General features: G+C 36.7%; 1 non-coding gene across 1 annotated transcript; it reads right to left on the minus strand.

The window, feature by feature from the left end:
- Positions 1-402: 402 nt before the first annotated feature.
- On the minus strand, positions 403-509 carry LOC117312002 (U6 spliceosomal RNA). The gene has a single exon (XR_004526182.1). It is a non-coding gene; the product is annotated as a U6 spliceosomal RNA (small nuclear RNA).
- Between the last annotated feature and the right edge of the window lie 15159 nt (positions 510-15668).

Here is a 15668-nt window from a genome sequence, read left to right on the forward strand (position 1 = left end):
ACGTTTTTATCTCATTGCAAAAGACTGATGAATTGTTATAAGACCAGCTGGTTCTGTTGTGCCTGAAACAGAGATGAATAGAGGGGGAAAGTCCTTGTGCTTTGCATGAAATTTTATCACTCCAATTAGTGCATGGGACGGCAGAATCAAAATTCTTACAAAAAAAATTTTTTTTAATATTTAAAAATTGGTTAGCTTTATTGAGATGTAACTTACATGCAATAAAATTTACCAATTTTAAGGCTGCAATTCGGTGAGTTTTGACAAATGTATACCGTTGTATTACCACTACTGCAATCATGATATAAAACATTTTTATTCCTACTCATAAGTTCCATTGTGGCCCTTTGTGGTCATTACCGCCACCCTCCCCTTACATCCCCTGGTCCCTGGTAATCACTGGAAAATACAGTTCATTTCATAAGTTTAAATGTCCTCCGTGTGCACAGGCCACACTAATCTTTTCTATGTTGTCCCCATTGCAGTATGTGTGCTGCCAAAGTGAGCCCTTACACAGATTTCAGACGTAAGGTATGACGATGTATCAGTTTGTAAACTTTTTACAGGATTCATTTACTAAATTTTTTTAAGATATTATTTCTAATAGTGGATTAGAAATAAACTGTCAGCCCCTTGGAGAAGAAAAGTCAGCAATCCCCAGTTTTGTGCCATGCACAGCATAACACAATACTTGAGATCCTGTCCTGGTTTCATGTCCAACTCGTAAGTGTTTTTGAAGCACTGAGGTGTTAACTGATAATTAGCTTTCTTTAGTCGTTTTGTTACCTTAGGAATACTTTTGTTGCTGAGCTTTTGGAACAAGAAGTTGACTAATTCTGTGCCTTAGTTAACCACTTTGTTATACGAAAGCAATAAAGTTCTAAGGCTCAAAGAATTGTTGAAGTACAGTTTTTAAGTGTGGAAGAGAAAAGCAAAGCAATGCAATTTAATATACTCTTTGGTTTGGCAAATGACTAAAAAGGAGGAAGCGATAAGTGTGTGAAAATTTCTATATATACCCTTGGCTGACAATTCTTTTCCATTATATGTGAAGAGACATTAAGTGTAAGAACATTGTTCATTGTGTACGCATACAAAGCATTCTTATTGTTGGGCAGTATCAGTACACATACACTGTGTGGGTAATTTTAGCCATAATAGATAACCCATTTCAGTTTTTAGATTGAGGTGTTTTTCTTTTTTTAAACTAAAAATGAGTAAGCATAAATGAAGCTAGAATACATGTATGTGCCCAAAGAAGTTGGAGATGAATGAGAATCTGTTATAAATATTATGTTGTGTTCATGTCTTAAAGTCTAATATCATTTAGTTATTCACAATCATTTGTATTTGGTTGTTTTAAAGAGGTTTTCTACTAAGATAATATTTTAATATTAATATATCAATATTAAAATATTAATAAGACATGGATACTTTACAGTGTGGACTTCACAACAAATCTAAAAATGCATCACTTGCAAGACTCAAGTTATTTAGTTAAAGATGTGAAGGAGCTGCAGAGTAGAAGCAATGATTTTTGGAGAAAATATGTTTTTTAACTTCTATACATTTTAAATTTTATCTCTGCTTCTTTACCTCTCTCTATTTATAACTTACATCTTCCAAAGAACCCCTAGAAATCTACATTCTCTCCTTGGCAAGTACAAATAGAGGACGTCAGTTAAACAAGAGTGAAAATCTTTCCTGGAGTTATTTGGGAAGGGAATGAAATTTAATTTGCGTTACTTTTTATTTACCTATTTTGAAAAAGGTTGCTCCCTGAACCTTAAATCTCTAAACTCATGGTTCCTAGTGATTTGAGACTAAGAAGCTCAAAGAGTGTTTGAGAACTCCAGAGAAAGCCTATTCCTATTATTTTCCCATTAAAATACACGAGCCTCAAGGGACATGGTTTTATGCAGATAAATGTTGGATAAATATCTGAACTTCTGGGCATTTTTGAACCCATGTTATGAATCATGTACAGTTATGTCAACCCTGATTAGCAACCAAAGTATTTAGCTTTTCATCCATATGTCTGTCTCTTCCAGAGTTTCTTTGTCTTTGCTTTAAGCTCATCTAAGCTCAGTGGCACACATTGTAATCAAGCTCAGTGTTGTAAGGGATGAAAAATCTTGAAAGGTGAACATAACTGCTAATGTTTCATGCAACACTTGGCCTTTGTAGTAGCACTCAGCCATCCAGATCAGCAGGATGGGTGTGAGCTGCATCTGTTCTGTTGCAGTGTCTTTCCTAAACCCAAGGGGTGTGCCTGTGGTTCACTGATACCACTTGGCTGGCATGGTTGTTTCATAACCTAAAGCCCTTTCTTATTTCCCTCTTTGCTCCTGAAACCTTTGCTCCTGTGTATCTTCTTTCCTTTTACCCTGACTTTCTAACAGCTGAACTGCATAAATGCCAAGTAGCGACATGAATTCCTAAACAGAAGCTGCCATAAAACATTGCGGCTTCAACCAAGAAACACACATGTAGAGGCACATGACTGACAGGGCTCAAAAGGCAGGTTTTAGTAAATGACAAGTGTGAAGTGCTTATTGTTGCTCCAGTCGATGGAAGCTCATATTTACACAAAAAAATCATTCACATTTCAGAACAATTCAGTGTAACTGGCAGCTTGGGAAAGAAAAGACTTAAAATCTCTTAAAGATGAAGAAGACAGGAGGAGTACAGAATCCAAAGCATTCTTTCACTTTGGAATATGTTGGCATCTTTTGATTGGGTTTTAAAACTGGGATTTTGGAGTAGCAGCAGGAAAAGTTGAAATTATAAATTATTTTTGTTAGGAACAAGAGAGAATAAGAGAATGAAAAGAAAGCTGTTCGTCTTTTATTTATTCTAAGCATAATTCCATTCAGTGTTAATTAAAGTCTAAAGAAGCACATTATCCTTTTGTATGTACTCATTGTCATTAGTACAGAAAGATCTATGGTTATCTAGAAATATAGGAAGGAAATATCGTGTGATATCAATCCATTGTGTGTGATCAGTGTTATGATAATTGCTAATAAGATGTCATAGGGCTTCCCTGGTGGCGCAGTGGTTGAGAGTCTGCCTGCCGATGCAGGGGATACGGGTTCATGCCCCGGTCCGGGAAGATCCCACATGCCGCGGAGCGGCTGGGCCCATGAACCATGGCCGCTGAGCCTGCGTGTCTGGAGCCTGTGCTCCGCAGCGGGAGAGGCCACAACAGTGAGAGTCCCGTGTACTGCAAAAAAAAAAAAAAAAAGTCATAAATACATAATTTGAATATTGCTTTTATCAGTTAAAATGATGTTATAAGGTGTTGTCCTAAGAAAGGACATGACATTATTCTGTATATGTCGTATAATAAATTAAGAGTAGAAATATTCTGGCTTCTACTGTATTTTTTTCCACCACTTAAATAACAAAAAACTTAATAAAGATTGATAGGAATTGCAGAAAGTACAAATTCCAGACCTTTCACTTTATAGTTGTAAAAATAGGCTGAAAGAGAATAAAGACCCATTCCTTTCGTCTGACAACTTGGTTAGTTATTTATCAAATTCCTTTCTTCTTTCTTTCTTGTAGTTGGTATGGCTTTGTGACTAAGTTCTACTCAGTAAAATGTGGGCAGGTGTGATGTGCTTTACTCCAAGACTAGGCCCATCAAAAACTCCCTGCTTGATTCTCCAGGCTCTTTACCTGTTTGCTGACTCAAAGTGAAGGATTCCGAGGCCCTGTGATGTGGTGTAGTTTTAATAGGGGGAAGTCTAGAGCTCTGAATCATTGCGGAGAAGGCAGCTGCCCCACAGCTGTATAGGACTGTTATGTGAGCAATGAACTTATTTCTTAGGCCATTGAAATTTTGAAGTATATCCATTATATTAATTAGTGTTACTTTAATACTTGCAACGCTACCAACAGCCTAATTGTCAGCCTGTCTTGGAATGGCATGTTCCATTCTTCATCCTTTCTGTTACCACCACATCTTCAAGTGTTCCTTCCTTTTCGGTCTCACTATCATGACTCTGTACTGGACTTGCATCATTTGAACTTCGATTGTATCAAGAGCCTCTCTTAGCTGGTCTCTGAGTCCTTAGTTTGACTCTCTTCTAATTCTCACCACGTACTGACAGAAGAACAATCCTGTTCTGAAAACCTCTGTTGGCTCTTAATTGTCTAAAGCCGTGGTAAAGAATTGGCAGCCTTGGGATGCATATGACCTGTAGACACATTTTGCTTGGCTGATGCCATGTGCTTTTTTTTTTTTTTTAACTGTGTTGTTAGTATTTAAAAATTGAGAGAATGAAAAAACCCCACATTTCTGTCTTCTCTTGGCAAATAAATGATCTGGCAGAGTTGGGTCCCCATTTTCACATGGAAGCCATCAGCTGGAGCAAGGTATGCACTTTACAGTTTGCCCTCATCCCCACCTGTATTAGTCAAGATTATCCAAAGAAACAGAACCAGTAGGAGATCTATCTATCTATCTGTCTATATCTCCTAGTGGTTATGTATATATACAGAGATTTATTATAAGCAATTGGCTCATGCAGTTACAAAGACTGACAAGTCCCAAGATCTGCAGCTGGCACAGTGGAAACGCAGGAGAGCTGTCAGTGTAGATCCATTCCCAAAACCAACAGGTTTGAGACCCAGGAAGAACCAGTGTTTCAGTTTGAATCTGAAGGCAGGAAAAAACCCATGTCCCAGTTCTAAGGCAGTCAAGCGGCAGGAGTTCCCTCTTACTCAGACTTTTTGTTCTATTCAGGTCCTCCACCCACGTTAGGAAGAACAGTCTACTCAGTCTATGGATTCAAATGTTAGTGTCGTCAGGAAACAGCCTCACAGACACACCCAGAATGGTGTTTGACCAAATATTTGGCTACCCTGTGGCTCAGTCAAGTTGACACACAGAACTGACCATCACCTCGTGCCATGGTCCCTAGTGACTTATTCTGCCTGCTTTGCTTAGTTCTGTTACCTATTGTACCACGGGGCATTTGGGTGTGAGAATGGAAAGTAAATTTCATAAAGACAGGGATTTTTTTCACTGTTGTATCCCTAGCACTTAGAACAAAATATAGTAGGCACTTAATATGTATTTGTTGACTAAATCAATAAATTAATGTGACTGTTGTTCTATAATTTAATGTTTAAGTTCTTCATCCAGGCACCCCAAGTTCTCTACCATGGAGCCTCAATGTACTTCTCCAACCTGATCTTCCAGTAGAGGAAGAATAATCAAATCAGGCCATAGAATATTCTGGGAAAGGCCATACTCTCTCTGCCTTTGTCATTTGGTTCTGTTGTTTACCATGAAGGTTCTAGTTGTCTTGGCCGTTGTCTAATTCATATCTTTCCTGCTAAGTTCAGCCCATTCTTTTTTCATCTTCAGTGAAAACTTTTTGACCATTCAGACCAGAGTGAGTTCTCCCTTCTCTGAAATCTCATGATACTTTCTATCTGGATCACTCTTATAGCATTTTAGTCATATACTCTTTTATATTGCTATTTAACTTGCAAATGAGTATTCAAGTTCCACCAAGGAGTGACAGTTATTTGTAATCCCTTGTATAAGGCAATGTCCTGAAGGAAAGAGGGAGGCATACTAATGAAGCCATAGCAATCAAGATAATAAGTGAATTTAGGAAGAATGTAATCCATTTACCATATTAATTTCATTGGAATAGTATTTACCACTCCATGTACTCTACACCAGGTAGTATGCTAAGAGCTTTGTGTACATTATCTCATTTAATTTCAAAGCAATCTCTGAAGAAGTTATTATCATTAGCCCCATTTTGCTGTTGAGAAAACAGAGGCTTAGAGAGGTTAGGTGATTTGTCTAGGGTCCCAAAGCTGGGATATCACTGAGTTAAAATTCAAACTTCATAGCCAAGATCTTACTTAAACATCATGAATATTTTTCAGCCAAAAATGAATGAAATCTTGCCATTTGTGACAATGTGGATGGACCTTGAGGGCATTATGCTAAGTGAAATAAGTCAGATAGAGAAAAATCCTGTATGATCTAACTTATATGTGGAATCAAATCAAAACGAAACAAGAAGACAGAGCTCATAGGTATAGAGAGCAGATTGGTGGGGGCCAGAGGTGAGGAGTGAGGGGGTAGGGAGTGAGTGAAATGGGTGGAGGCAGTCAAAAGATACAAATTTTCAGTTACGAAATAAATAAGTCCTGGGGATGTAAATGTATAGCATGGTGATGATAGTAACTATATAGCAATACCATACTGCATATTTGGAAGTTGCTAAGAGAGTAAGTCAAAATTTAAGTGACAGCAATAAAAACAGCAAAGCAAGAAAAAGTAAACTATTTGCAAAGTGAAGAGTCAGTGTTGTTAAATGAGTGGAATTGAGTGAAAGTTAGGAAATTACTCAATACAAAAATAGCATACAGTACAGGAGATATTAAAAAAAATACAGCATACAGTCATCAGCACAGAAATTGGGACACAATAGGAAAGATAGCTGGGACTGGGGGAAAGCTCCTAATTACAGGGAATCCACTATTACTGTCTTGGATGATTATGTATTATAGGTGCAGTTTCTGTTGCATTGGTTCCCAAAGATTCTTTAATCACTTCTATGGATTAAAAAAGCCAAACACATTGAGGCATAATACCATGCTATGAGATACTACAGTACTCAGTATCTGGCACCTGGTAGTTACTCCAAAAATATTTGTGGAAAGAAGGAAGGAAAGAAAGAAGAAAAGAAAGCAAGCAAACAAGCAAGCCAGCCAGTGTGACTGCATAGAAAAACAAAGGTGGTAATATCAGTTTTATTTTCATATAAATTTCCTCAAATATCAAAGGGAAAGCCTGAGTTTAAATTCATTGAGGTCCTATTACTGACAGTCTGAACATTAAAGGATCTAAATGTTGGCTGCTTGATATTTGGTAATATCTGGCTGGCTGGATGTGACTGATGTTTTGCTCTTTCACAAATGTATTTTATGCATCCCGCTCCAAAATCCATGCTTGACCTAATGTGGACATGTGCGGGAAGGAATTTTACTATGTTGGCTGGCAGATGAGAGCTAAAAAGTGCAGAGAGCTATGGTACATTTTAAAAGGGCACTTTTTTTTTCCACCAGGAATGTTGTCTTTCTTTAGTCCTGGGGGAGGAGTAATGTCTCTAGGTAATTACGGTGTCTTTTAAAAACCTTTCTTGGCAAATATCCCTCTCCCTTAGCATCTGTCCCACAAAATGATGCATTTAAGAGATCGAAGAGTTAAATATCATAGTCCTGTCTTTCCTGAATAAAACAGTGTAGTGGGATGCTCAGTGATAAGGTCAGAGATTGGGGTGGATGGAAATCTGGCCTCTGAGCTGTAAGAAACCAGAACTTGACTAGTTTTAGTGACTAAAGTTATATCACCATCTCACTAGAGAGAAAAACCAACTGAAGTTCTCAGTTCAAGACCATATTATACTCTATATTATTCAAAACCATGATGACAAAAGTCAAACTCTCTGTTTATCATGTATGTGTATATATACCTGTGTACATGTATGTGTATACATATATATGTATGTACATTATGAAAATCTGTTTTGTTTCTGATTCAGATAACGGAAAATTATAGTCTTGATTTTCTATAAACAGACCAGGGTGAAAGTGGGTGGGCATATTATCTCCTTCCTAAGACACTGGCTATATAGTAATAGCTTTTCTTAATTAATAGTTCCTTCAATATGCTGAATGATATTGAATTAATTAAATCAATTATTCTCTCTCTCTTTTTCTGTAGTTTTAATTGTGTGGTCTGTGGATCCCTGGGAATCCCATTTACCCTTTCAGCCAGATTGCAAGGTCTAAGCTATTTCCACAATAATAGTAAGATGTTATTGCCTTTTTCATAGTCTGGACATTTGCACTGATAAAATGATGGGAAAAACTGTTGAAATCTTAGCAGCAACGCAGTAGCCTCCACCCTTGAGTATATATGTTTTTAATATTTTGTGTGACAAAATGGGAAGTGCACATAACGCACTTCTGCTACATCCTGAAGTATCGTAATTGTCTTGAGGAAACGTACTTGTGCTATTGTTTGAATTGCAAGTTAATGGAAGACCACTGTTACTTGAAAGAATGACTGACAAACACAATATAATTATTTAGACTTGGGTATTTTGCAAATATTTTCTCATAAATAAATGACTGTTGATTCAAGGATAGCGTTTGTTGCCAATAATAAAATTTGAAATTTCAAGTGAAAATTAGAATTTTTGAAAATTTGCAGTTGCCACCATGAACTTGAAAGCTTCCCAATACGTAAAGACTTTTCTGATATCATCCACAGTGGTATTAAATGTTACGTAGTTCTTTAGATATCGTAGCTTCTTCTGTATCTTTTTCTTTTTTTAAAAATTAATTAATTAGTTTATTTTTTGGCTGTGTTAGGTCTTCGTTGCTGGGCCTGGGCTTTCTCTGGTTGTGGCGAGCAAGGGCTACTCTTTGTTGCCGTGTGCGGGCTTCTCATTGTGGTGGCTTCTCTTTGTTGCAGAGCACAGGCTCTAGGCATGTGGGCTGCAGTAGTTGTGGCATGCAGACTCAGTAGTTGTGGCTCGCTGACTCAGTAGTTGTGGCTCATGGGTTCTAGAGCACAGGCTCAGTAGTCGTGGCACACGGACTTAGTTGATCTGTGGCATGTGGGATCTTCCTGGACCAGGGCTCGAACTTGTGTCCCCTGCATTGGCAGGCGGATTCTTAACCACTGCGCCAGCAGGGAAGTCCCTTTATCTTTTTCAGTATTATCATCTTCAGAGGCCAGGTCTCCCTGGAAGATCACTTAGAATAACAGAACCTTTGCTGCCAGATAGCTCTTCTAATCCTCTGTCATTCAGAAGATGGTGTTGTCTGTGTAGTCATGACATGATTTTTTGATCTTGTGTTATGAAATGTGTCAATATTTGGAAGATTTTCATAATTCAGCAAACCAAGATTTTCCACGTGACTGATGTACGATGTTACAAAATAATTCATAGTTAAAAGATCCATTCAAATTGCATCGTAGACCAATTGATTTTAATGAGACAGGGAACAAAAAAATCATTGATACTGCTTATGGTTCCACATTGCAACTAACCTTTAAGAAATTACCACTTGTTGAGTTTGGGTATAGTATCAAAGAATATTCCCAACTATCTAAAAATATTATTAAAACACTCCTCTTCTAACTACATATCTATAGTTAGACATACCTGAATGAGGCTAGGTTTTCTTCCTATCATTCAACCAAAACAGCATGTCACAAAAGATTGCATACAGAGTAAGATTTGAAACTCCAACTGTTGTTTATTAAGCCAGACAAATTTCTTCTCCCTGTTAGGTTCTAGGTAGCATTATGGTCCTACTTCTCAGCCCACACTAAGATTTGATTTGACCTCTAACCAACAGATGTGTCAATATTACTATTACACGATCTAAACCACCATATTTATTAGGAAACGACCTTTAATCCTTACCTGCCCTTTCTCATAAAACATCATCCTGCTGATTTTGCAAACAATATTTTAGGTATATTGTCAAGATAGCAAAAATAATTACTGCCAGGCCAATTACATTCATTCCTCTGCTAAAGTTTAAAGTTTAAAACTAAGTTTTGAAGTTTAGGAAACTGAAGTACTCTCAAACAAACATAAATAGAGAAGGTGAATGTTGGGAAGATTCCTTAGGATTATCTGGACTAATTTAGCTTACAGTGTCCCTAGCAAGTAGTCACCTTGATTATTCTTGATTAGCTCCAGCAATGGGGAATTACCTTCTCATTCCATTTTGGGATATAAATGGAATCATACAATCTGTGATGTTCTGTGTCTGGCATTTTTTCCTCAATGTGATGTCTGCAAGATTTAGTCATGTTGTGGTGATTATCAGTAATTGGTTTTTTTTTTATTGCCGAGTAGTATTCCATTGTATAAACATATTACAGTGTGGTTATCCATTTTTATCTTAGACATTTGAGTTGTTTCTAGTTTTGTATACACTTTTCTACAAGTATTTTTGTTGACATATGTTCTCATTCCTCTTAGGTAAATACCTAGAAGTGGAAATGCTGGGCCATAGGGTAGGTGTTTAACTCTGTAAGAAACTGTCAAACAATTTTCCAAAGTGGTAGTACAATTTTACCTACCCACTGGCAGTGTATAGGTGTTTCTCCACCTTCACACCAACACTTGTTATGGTCATTTATTAATTTTAGCCATTCTAAGGGTATGTGTAGTTGTGATTTTAATTTACATTTCCCTGATGATATACTTTTTCATGTGTATATTGGTCATTTATACATCTTTCTTTGTAAAGTGTTTGTTCAAGCCTTTTGCTTATGTGGTAAACTTGGGTTGTTTGTCTTTTAATAAGTTGTAGGTAGCTCTTTGTATATTCTGGATGCAAATTATTTGTCAGATACATATTTTTGGGGAATATTTTCTCCCTTTATCCCAATTGTGGTTGCTTATTCATTTTCTTAATGACCTCTTTTGATAAGACGTTTTTAGTTTTGATAGTCTAATTTATAAATTTCTCTGTCTTTTATTGTTGTTGCTTTTTGTGTCCTCTCCAAGAAATATTTTTCTGTCATTCAGATCACAAAGGTACTGTCATACGTTTTCTTTTAAAAGCTTTATAATTTTAGCTTTCTCATTTAAATCTATGATTCATTTCAAAATAATTTTATGCATGGTGTGAGGTAGGTGTCAAAGTTCATTTTTTTTTTTCTTTCCATATGGATGGAACTTCTTGCATAATTTGCTAGTTCTAGCATAATTTGTTAAAAAGACTTTCCTTGCCCCCATTGGGTTGCTTTGTTTGGTACCTTTGTTGATATTTAAAATATTTAACCTTTGTTACTACAGGAGAGTATAAATGATAATCTTTCAAAAAACTCAGAATGATTCTAAAATGGCAACTCTGAAGGGGAAGCTCTCATTTTGATCTTTTAAAAAGATTATTAGTTTTACCCTCTTGTAGTAACAAAGGTTAAATATTTGGAAAAGAAAAAGAAGTTGTTGTCCCCAACAACTGGCTCCAAAAATACTTTTAAGAAGTAGTGGTTCTCAAGAAGAATGCGTGTACACTTGAGAGTATATGCATGCATATGTGCACACAAACTATTTGGCTGGTTTTTTCCTCTCCATTTCAAATAAAAAATGTCAATGTAATGCTGGTGAAATTTGCATATGACAAAGGTGGAAGAGACAGCTCATATGTTAGGTGTTAAGCAAACACCTCAAAGAATCCTGAGCTTAGTGCTGATAACAGTCAAAGTGAATGGGATCCGGCATATAAATTGTTGACAACTGTAACATTATGTCTACGTGGGACTTCAGTGCTGAACTGTCATTAAAAGTTAAAATTAATTACGTTGGTCCAATGTGCTATCAAGTCTATATCTTTTATTTCTGAGTCTTAACTTTTGGTTCAATTAATAACTGCTAAATATTTAAAACAACATTTTTCTACTGCATTTGGTAGCACTGGAGGTGGATTAGATTAAAATAGAGATCTCTTTAAAAATACCAGTTTCCTTGCCTTAAAAATACTCAGCCTGCATGAGTAACCACAGTAAATATCTAATATTTGGAGCATATCTTTCTGAACAAAGACAAGACAACTTGTAAGAAAGGTAAAGAGAAGAGTGTCTCAGTGGTGCTTTACATTGGATTGTGAAAACACGGGGAAGGGGAAAAAGACAAAAACTAGGGCACTGATAGAGGTCACAATACAAATTTGCCTTCCATGTGGTGGTGAGGTGATCAGTTTGCTAGAATAATGGCTTAGGTGAGGAAGAGTCATGCTGCTTCCCAGCAGTTTCCCGCAGCCTTCGTCATGTTACAGGCCATATAACCTACGCCAGAGCTTATATGAAACTTTGAACTTTGTTTTCCTGGATGGATCATAGCACCGAAATCCTGACAAAGATCAAAATAATGCGGTCCTAAGTCCATCTTATGTATTAGCAACCATTAAAAGAAAGCTTTAGAACCCAGGCATGCTTCTGTCCTCTGAGTGATTCGATGATCTCTTTGGCAGTTGTGAATGTGACTTAAATATCACGATCTATACAGAAAATTCATCTAGTTATATCCAAGGGACATCAGAAAAATTTATATTAACTTATGGAGACCTATAGAATAATTTAATGGATCCCCTTTACTGAAAAATTTAATTGAATTGTAACAGCTAACCGCATTGATAATTTATTAATTAATTTTCAAAATAATATTCACCATATTAGTTGAGTCTTTTGGCTCTCTAGTTCAGGTTTTTATTTAAGCTTGCTCTTTCTCAGGAGGAAAGAATACAATTGAAACAAGATGAGTTCATGTTTAATGGCATACCTACTAGAGTGCAGAGGGTAGTGCTTTACAGAAAGCATTTGTACTTTTTTCTTAAAAAAATTGATTTTTCAGTTATTCTGTATATTAATAAAATCAAGAAAATACTACAGTAAAATGGCACCAATGGAAATACTTTTTTTTCCCCCAGAAACCTTACATATCAAAACTGAAAAAGTGTTCCTTTGGTAAAAAGAACATCAAATAACGAGATGCAGTAATATGTATTTTCCTTTTTCATATGGTAGGGCTTTCATTGATTCAGACTCTTATAGCACTATGAATTTGAGGTAGCAAAACATTTGTGGTGGCATTTAAGACTCATATTAACAATATCTACAAAGATTGTTCTCCATATGCTTTATGCTCATTCTGTATATCACATGCCTAATTATATGGTGATTTATAATGGTGCAGTTCTTTAAAGTGATTTTTCAGCCAAGCTAGCCTCTAATTTGTAGAGTCCCTCTCCTCCGTATATCAATAGCTCCTGCACAAAACACCATTTCTCATTAAAGGTTCCCATTCCCTTTGGCAGTCAGGAGAAAATCTCTAATCAAGCTTGAGGAAAGAGACAGAGTTCAAAGATGTCATTGGGTCCCCAGGCTGGTCTTGTGTGGCTTGCTAAAAGTTCCCTGGCTTAACATTTGGTCTCTGAAGAGAACTGTCAGGGTCGAATACTCCAATCAGCAGTCAAATAAAGAACATTAAATGAGCAAAAAAGGAGAGTGAGTTTTATAAAAGAGAACATAAACTTCAGTACTTGTTTCAGAGTCTTACAATTTTAGCAACTGCTCCCCATGAGCTTTCTGTTGCGTTCATCAGGATATGCTAACCTCGGAATCTCATTGCTTTTGGAAACATCCAGTATTTACGCCTAGTGATCTCTTCTTTTCATGATATTTTATTCTTCATCATCCTCCCCTCTTCATCTTCCTCCTTCTGCTTTCTTTTTCTATAAATTGTACAAAGTTTATGCATGTATGTGTAGGGTAAAGTGATCTTAATTGGCGTATTCCTACAGGATTAATGCGTTCAGAGGCTATCTTTCGGAAAATTCATATGTTTTTTGAGACTGTACAATGACAAACTCTTTCCTAAGAACTCAGGAGGACAATATACAACAACAGGCTTTTATTTTGTTTTGGGACAGAATTCAACAAAGATGTATATTGCAGATGTCAAATTCAATATTTTGCTCCTGATAACTATGTAGGACTCCTAGAAGCCTGTCTCGTAGGAGGAAAGAATAACAGGCTTAAGTCCCATGATGCAAATGTGAGAAAAGAATTTTGCCCATAATTTTAGCTTAACATTTGGGGAAGGAAGTTTCAATTTAATCTTAGAAAGTGGATTCTGTCTGCTGTCTTTTCACAAAACAGCAGTACCACTGTGAATTAACATTTGACTTCAGAATGTCCACATTGAAGTTTCTTGTTTTTGATATGCTCAAATAAAAAACAAAAGAAATACTTTGCATTTTAGCACATTTGAGTTTTACACTCCTGAATGACAGCTAATGCCCTTTTACAGATAACGTGTGGCCACGGTTCATGAGTGTATAATTCATTATAATGTTCACCATCAACACATACTTTGTCAGAGTGGTCTTGGCTGCGTGAATTGGCCAGATTACACGTTTCTCAAAAGGTAAAATATTAAGGCTATCCTTGTCCACATGTTTCTTTGCTTTAGTAAATGGCCCAGAATTATTCATCCCAGAATGACATCAGGAAACATTTGACCCTTGCTGTCATGACTTCTAATGTCAGAATCTTCAATGAAAGTATTCCTCTGTAAATCAGTAGTCCATCTATTACCCATAGTATTTGGATGAGTCAAATGGCTTGTTTATGACATGTTTAATGTTTTGCGAATCCTGCCTCCTGATTCACTTCAAGTACTTTATAATTATATTCCTTGAAAACAGATGCTTTTAATATTCAGCTTGAGTGTTTTATAAGCTATACAAATATTTTGTTTGTGGTATTTTCTGGTGCTCACAGCCAAAATATGCTAGTCAACTTTTCAGAAGATCATTTAATTATGCTGGAACCTGGGGCGATTCAGCTTCTGAAGATTTTCCCCCAAAATGGGATCTGTCAACTTCATATATGTTTTACTACAAAGGACCAGGTCCCAGCATTTTAATTCTTTGACTACATCATGAAAATATTTTGTCAGATCTTGACCAGCAATTTCATAAAGTGGTAATATGGCTCTTTTCCTTCTAGCTCTTGTCCTGGTTCCCCCTTCCTTCTGTCGTTGGGCTGAAGAGTTTTCCTCAAGCCTTCCAAGGAAGAAGCCCCAATTAAAACCACTCATTCTTGCACCACTAAAACCCCACACAATGATTTGAAAAAATACCCCTAATTTGAAGCTGTTAATACAACTGTAATTTTGTTTCTTGAACATTGCTTGTTGTGGGGTACTGCCAATCTATGAAAACAAACCAGTAATAGCACAATTTGAGAACCACCCAGGGTCAATTGTCCTCTTTTCTTTTTTCTAAATAACCTATTAAAAAACCCCTAGCAGCTACAACAATAACTAAAGAAACTAGCAGTGCCAATTATGCCTGGGTAAGTAGTAGTGGTAGCACAGCACCAGTCCCAGAAATACTCCAAACCAATAGTCTAACAATTTTCTATGCCCAGGCTACTCAGTATGAGAAATAGGTTGGCTGTTCTTTTGAGGAAGAAGTGTAAGGTTTTTGTATCTATGATTTTTTAGGATGTGAAACCTTAAAGACCATGTCTATAATGCAGTAAGCCTTATAGTTTTGTGCTGAAATTGAACTGAGTGAGTTTTAAAACATACTGGAGCGGCATGCATACATTTAGATGTCATTTGTGAGTTACTGCAATTTATAAGTATTGTTGATTTGAAAACAGTAATGCTGCTAGTTTTGAAACAATAAGATTCAACTTTTTTCCTCTTCTTCCTGGATCAAAGTCTCTATCTGCTGATCTCTTACTGTTTATTTTGCCTAGCTAGTGCCTGTTTTAGTCTTTAAGTGTATATTCTGTAGTATGTCTTTCTCTAGTCCTTCATGTGAAAATCTGATCTATGTTGTAAATTTCTTGAGGAAAGAGACAATGACTGCCATGTGCTGCTTGGATACCTTTTTTTTTTTTTTTTTTTTGCAGTACATGGGCCTCTCACTGTTGTGGCCTCTCCTGTTGCGGAGCACAGGCTCCAGACGAGCAGGCCCAGCGGCCATGGCTCATAGGCCCAGCCGCTCTGCAGCATGTGGGATCTTCCCAGACCGGGTCATGAACCCTTGTCCCCTGCATCGGCAGGCGGACTCTCAACCAC

The sequence above is a fragment of the Tursiops truncatus genome, chromosome 3 (genome assembly GCF_011762595.2).
Source record: "Tursiops truncatus isolate mTurTru1 chromosome 3, mTurTru1.mat.Y, whole genome shotgun sequence".
Lineage (NCBI taxonomy): Eukaryota > Metazoa > Chordata > Mammalia > Artiodactyla > Delphinidae > Tursiops > Tursiops truncatus.